The sequence below is a fragment of the Ixodes scapularis genome, unplaced genomic scaffold (assembly GCF_016920785.2).
Source record: "Ixodes scapularis isolate PalLabHiFi unplaced genomic scaffold, ASM1692078v2 PGA_scaffold4__175_contigs__length_147842914, whole genome shotgun sequence".
NCBI classification, from domain to species: domain Eukaryota; kingdom Metazoa; phylum Arthropoda; class Arachnida; order Ixodida; family Ixodidae; genus Ixodes; species Ixodes scapularis.
Genome location: NW_024609879.1, coordinates 65,441,211 through 65,447,904, shown reverse-complemented (window position 1 = coordinate 65,447,904; position 6,694 = coordinate 65,441,211). Strand labels below are relative to the sequence as shown.

Sequence of the window (6,694 nt, the reverse complement as noted above, 5' to 3'; positions counted from 1 at the left end):
CGAAAATTACATTTCCAAGGTGAAAATATAAAACAAACATCAAGAGCGAAATGAAATCTCTGTTTGCCCGTTTCTCAGGATTTCTTTCCCATGCATATATCCAAGAATAAATTATGACATCTATTCACTATTTTCATATCACTGAAAAAAACACACTGGCAGTGCATCACTCCTCGAAAAGACCTAACACAGAGAGGGTTAAAAAAAACTGGAAAGTTCTAATTGAGCAGGAATATCTCAGATCCAGGGACCACCTCACCTCCAAGACACAAGTCTAGGCATTCTTTAACAGCTTCGTCTCCTGGCCGTGCAGCATGCATTTCACCCGATTTCGCCACTTTGAAGGAATAGCGATGCCTCTTAAATTCCACGAGTTCCATTTTTTCAAGAAACATTACAGTTTCCTTTCCAGCAGAAAAGATGCCGCTGATCTGAGAAAACTGTGCATCATCTCCCTTGCTCATCACAAGCACATCACCAACATGGTATGTGATGTGCAGCACAGTCATTGACATAGCCTGCCAGGCAGTGCCATCAGGGAGCCTGTCTTGAACGCAAGGCAGAAGCTGAGATTTTTGGACAGGCTTGATGCCAGTCATAATGGCAGCTTCATCAGTGAAAAGCTCACTAAACTTATAGCTCTGCAGCAGTTGGTGGCGTTCAGCAAGAGGCTTACAGATATTTTTGTAGTTTTTCACTCTTGCTGCAACATTTTTGAAATACTGGTGCTTCGCCTCGAATCTCATACACCAAACCTGCTTCAGTGGGCCAAAAAGGGAGATCATCCTTGGATAGTGGATGAGGTAGTGAAGCTTTGGAATGAGCTGTACCGAAGGGTAGCAAGCAAGAAATGCGCGAAGTAACTCCTGAATTTTTACCTCTAGGTATGACAAGGACTGTGCAGGCAATTCGTCAGCCAAAACAATGTCCACTACTTCTCTCAGCAGGAGGTACACTTCCCAGTGTTCATTTCCTTCGGGAATGCTGGAGGCAAAAATTTGTGGGAAGAGGCGGAAAAGGCACCACTTTTGTGAAGCAGTGCCCTTCATTGTGCTCGTGCGGTTTAGCGAGGCAGCGCTGAGCTCAGCCGGCCGGTTTGTCTTATCATTGCGGCCATACTGGAATGTGATTACCTTTTCGAGGTCACCTTCAGACAGAATGCGGTCAAAGTCAAAGTCCTTTCAGAACATGTTTCAAAACACATGGGAATGCTCCCTCAAACAAATCATGCATCAAGTCTGGGGGCAGATGCAAGGTGGGGTCAAAGTCTTTCAGCAAGGCCATGGCTGATCGCTCATTTACTCCATACAGCCTCTTGTAGAGGGATGGGTTTACTTCAATAGCAGCCAAATGGCTGTCATGAAGCTGCTTTGATCGAACTTCGCACAACTCTTCTTTCGTCAGTGATGCAAGTTGTGACACATGTGCCATACAAAAACGGCATACTGAACCTCGTGAAAATGAGCAAGTGAAGCCCCCAAGACGATTCATTGAAAGGTTGTCTCCACTGCTTGCAAGAAGACAAACTTTCAGGGAATCTTTGTGGCCATGCAGAGTGACATGTAAGCCATTGCTCTGCAGCCCCTTCAGTTCTTCAAGGAGTGGCTTGAGAGCAATGCCTAGGCCATATTTCTGTATATCAGCATACTTTGCAATAATGGCCATATGCAGGAACTTCAGTTGGGAGTGGAGCCTAGGGTAAATGGCTAGCACACTGTAGTACACAGCAAGAAGTTTGTACATACCCCGGGCAGGACCAAGTGGATTGGCTATTTCTAGCTCGTCCATGTAGAGCAAGCTGTGCACAAATTTCTCATTTGTGTTTGTACGGCTCCCGGAGCCGTCCCGGAAGCTGCGCAACATTGTGGTTTGAGCTCGCTCAGGCTCTACTAGATGTTTATCAACGTCCTTACACTGAGAAAAAATGTTTTGTAAAACTTTGTCATTTGAAACATACTGGAAAGACGCTCGGTCATCGTGTGCATAGCTAAACTGCTGCGTCTCGGTATATGACAGGCTGGCCTTTGCATACTGCTTCCTCTGATATTTTGAGCGAACTGCATCAAATATGCCCTGTAGAAAGGTGCAGTCAAGAACAACCGCTAAACCTTCAGGTACAACGCTAGAGTACGAGGTTAGCTCATGCCTTACATGCTCAGCAAAACTTCGCAAGGATACACGAAGCAGATTCTCGACTTCCTGGAAGAGGCCTTCACAAACAGAATAAGGCACTTTCTGCTTTTCACACACATTGAAGAGGACCTTGGCAACTCTTTTTCGAAGCTCACTGATGAGGCGTTGCAGGGTTGGTCGTTCCAATTCTGGAGATCTGCCGGGCGGTGAGCCAGGCGCACTTTGCTCAAAAGAGAGCGATGACGCAGCACCTGCATCAGATCGGCATCGCCTGCCGACCCCGGGGCTGTCGTGGGATGGCTCTGCTGCATCCCGTCCAGACTCGAACTCATTAGAGCTCGAAGACGCGACAGCAGCGGAACCTTGGTCGATCCAAAAACTGTCGTCGGAAAGCTCCGCTCTATCATGTCTAGACCCGCAAGCGGTAGTCGAAAGCCATTTCATGTGTTGACAGTAGAGATGACTCCGAAAACTCCCCATGACACTGTACTTTTTCTGGCAGCCTTCAATACCACAGGTCACAAAGAAGCTCGGGTCCAAAGTGTGCGTACGTTCAAGATGTAGAACAACACAAGTGAACTTCGGCGAAAAAAAAGGACATCTGGGACACCGGTACAGGACTGCGGTGTCCATGATGACGACAAAATGAAAGCTTTGCTCGACCTGTTTTCGTCACCACTCTACGAAGGCCATGTCCGCATCCTCCACTTTCCGAAACTACGTAGAATTAAACAGCAACTGAGGCGGCTGAGGCATCAGCTGGTGCTCCAGTCGCTCCAGCAGCTTTGACTTCCGCCGCAGTTTCGGATGTGGAAAAAAATAAACACAAAAACATCATTATTTTTGTAAGTGTTGTCTTTGTCAGCTCTTTAATATTTTATTTTAATTAAACATTTAGGTTTCACTACAACTTCGTTTACAATCAGAGTTTTCGGTACAACAGTTACAACCAACCGGCTTCCAGTCTGGCTTTTGGATTCGATACAGGATTTTCAAAACGCGCGCAAGACCGCAAGCGCCGCAAGTCCGGTGGCAGCGGAAGGGCAGAAGCAGAAGTGAAGCAGCCGAGCTGAACTAGCTCAACTTTGTAGCTTGCATTAGCGCGCTCGAAGTTGGAAGGTTACCGCCGATCCACCGGTACGAGGCATTGTACAGTTTCGTGCCTCGGCCGTTACAACGCCGACGCGATGTCTACTGCTGCGTCGGTTCCCTCGTCCTCAACGCCCTTGCATTAAAGCCCGGGAAACATGATGAATGTCTTGTTTCTTTTGGACATTCAAAGAAAGTGATAAGCTTCTCTGGAGCCCAGAAACTGGCAGATTTGCGAGAGGGCCTGCTGAAAAGCGACCTTGCTCACTTGCTTAAGGATCGCCTTCTAATTCAGGTGAGTACACTGATCACTCGTACAGCATTTATGATGCACCGAAATGAGCACAGCGGGCCAACCGGTGTGTGAACTGTTTCGATCATGGAAGCTAATGGCGCCATTACTTTGCGAGATTTTAATGGAAACACGAACCGAGCTTTGCTCTAACGACTCTCTCAGGGAGTTTCGCTATATAACGTGTTACATTTCCCCACGACAAATCGATATAGTCCAAACCGAGATAAGCTTAGCAGCAATGGTATCTGTTTCGGAAGTCATGCGGGGTTGTAACTTATTGTAACGATGCAAGCCACTACTATCTAGCTCTCACTAAATTTAATTCTGGCGTACATATGCAGTAATGTATGAAAAGCAACGTTTGAGCACCAAGGAACGAGCACTTTTGGTTGATTCCTAAAAAAAGTTTTCTCAATTGTCGAGGCTAGTTACGAAACAAGCAAAAGAAAAACAATCACTTTATGTATCGTGCAGGCTCCTTGCTTACAGTAAGATATGCAAGCAGGCAAAACATAGAATCTTGAAGCTTTGATTGCGGAGCTGCACTTTGTGAGTGCTTTTTTGTTTAACTGTTCTTGCTGCTAGCACAGACTCTTTTGTACAAACCTGATTGTGCCAACAAACAAAATAGCGAAAACAGGCTGGTGTTCTGGCAAACAACGTAATTGATTTCAGTAACAAGCAGCTCCATGCATTGATATAGCCTGTCTTTTGGACGTGCTGTTTAGAGTGGTAGGATGTATACATAGTTCTCACGGGCGTCACAGCTGGGGTTTATGTGATTTGGCAGCCCCATTACCAGGTTCTGACATAGTTTCGGGATCGGTGCAGGCAACGCTGGTAGTTGCTGCGTTGGTTGCATCGCTACGGCGTTTGTGGTGCACACTGTGCACATTCCTTTCTTCTGGGGTGCAATCGCGGTCACAGAGGTGCAGTCACACTGATGTGCGCAGTGTTTGGCTGCCGAAGCAGAAGCAAGTCCACTGCACAGCAGAGTAACACAGACTCAAATCTAGGGCTGCACTGTTTGCCAAAGGTGATAACGCGACAGTGTGAGCTTACAAAGCTTCTGTCCGAGAAACGCTGAAGCCTCTGGCTTGCTCGCATAACTCGGAAGTGTCCGTGTCTGCGGTCGTAACTTCATTACCGGTAACAAATACGTTGCTCAGTATGTGTATTGCTGGATGCTTCTGTTTGCACGCTGTACGCATTGCCATAGCGGCCGAGGCAGTGTTTGGTGTCTGCAGACATGCGCTTTTACCTTTCTCTTAGCGTTTCTGTAATTGTTTAGTGTTTGTAGCACACTTGTGTCGATGGTGTTGCGGCAGCGGCGCCGTTTACCCAGCTAAGATGCTGCGAATTCTAATGCGGTAAGGACGGACACATCTCTTCGTTTGCAGGCAAACCTTCGGTTCTTCGGCTCTCATAAAGAGGCTTGTTTTTTTTGCCTGTCAACTCGCCTTGCTTAGCACGACGATACGATTCGATTGGAGACGCATCGCTGTCAGGCCCTTCACCCAGTGGCGTAGCCAGGATTTTATTTCGGGAGGGGTTCAACGGCATTCCTTCCCCCCCCCCTTCCCCCCCCCCCCTCAATGACGCAGGGTGAGCTCGCCAATACGGACGCTCAGGCAGCGCTGTTAATACAAAACGGGTAAAGCTGCATTGTCATTTTTCAAAACAGAGCAGGCTTAATTTACAGGAATACGGGCGTGGTGGCTCAATGTTCAACCGTCGTCGTACTTGCGATCCTCACAGCACAAATCTCCCTCCGCTTTTTGAGGTAGTACTGCATTACCAACGTGTGAAGGCCTGACAAAACACAAGGATAGCCTTCAAAAAAAAAAAATAGGCAGAAAAAAAATCTCGAAGCTGGAAAATTGGAGCAACCGACCTCGCCCTACTGAAAAAAACCATTTGAAATTCAAACGGGTGGCAAACTGGTCGCCCGTTTGAATCAAACCTGTCGGTCCGTTTGGATCAAACGTGATTATGGGATACGGGTACCCGTTTGGAAACGGTACCCGTTCGAAACGGTACCCGTTTGATACAGGTGCCCGTTTGATACGGGTGCCGTATGGTACGAGTACCCGTTCGACATGGCACGTGACCACACGTTTGAACGTGCCCTTCGAAATGGCAAATTATGCGCTAGCCCTAAATGGGTATCGTCTGGGAGGTTGGTTATCTTAAACATATTTAAGACGTCCCGAAACTCATAAACGTATTTATAACATGGAGAAAACACGTAGAACAAATGCACTCGCGTAGGTGCTTGTAAGTGGACAGGAAAACCGACACAAAAGATTGTTTTCAATTCTCCTCGAAGTTTATTACCTCTTCTGTAGACAAGTACAAACGTGCAAGCGATTTGTGAACACTATACAGGTAGACTTTCGGGGAAATTATTCTCCTGGCTGCCGCGCGAATAGGCGCTCCATAATTTTTTAGATAATTTAGAAGAGTACGCGCAGAAGAACGGTCAATCGTTGCCAACACGTAGGTTGCAGTGCACTTACCATAACAATAGCGGACTTGAAAGAGGTAATCCGTGATATTTGTCGACACGGTCAAAGCAGGACAACCACACAAACACAAACGAGAGGAAACGGCTCCTTGGAAGTTTCAACACGATGCGCCGCACAAGCTGTCATTTGCCGAACCCAACCAAACCGCGAGAATTCGCGACTTCTTTGAAGAATCGCTGGTTGCCGACATACACGTGGGTCTTTTCGAACACTGATAGCTTTGATGCACATCCAATACGTTGTCGAGAGACATCCCAATAAGACCGCAGGGTTAGGCGACAGAGATTACGTGTCAGCACATCCATCGAGCCAGTACATCCATCGAGCCATTACATCCATCAATGGATGTAATGGCTCGGTGGATGTACGGGCTCGATGGATGTATTGACATGCGTATGGATGTAGCTGCTCGATGGATGTAGTTGCTCGTTGGATGTAGTTGCTCACTGGATGAAGTGGCTTGGTGGATGTAATTTCTCGCCGTTCCTGTTATCATGCCTAGCGTGCCATTACATCCATCGTGCTTGTACATCCATAGAAGCCAAGATGGCCGCCGTGGGGCCGCAATTATATTTAAGGTGATTACTTTGTTTGCGGTATTCATATTCTCATTGGTTCGGAGCCTCAGCAAACAAGGGGTAAGCCACAG

The 6,694-nt window shown here is 47.2% G+C and overlaps 1 pseudogene; it reads right to left on the bottom strand.

Moving 5' to 3' along the window:
• Positions 1-218: 218 nt before the first annotated feature.
• Positions 219-1,491, bottom strand: LOC115309065 (annotated as a pseudogene).
• Positions 1,492-6,694: the final 5,203 nt, after the last annotated feature.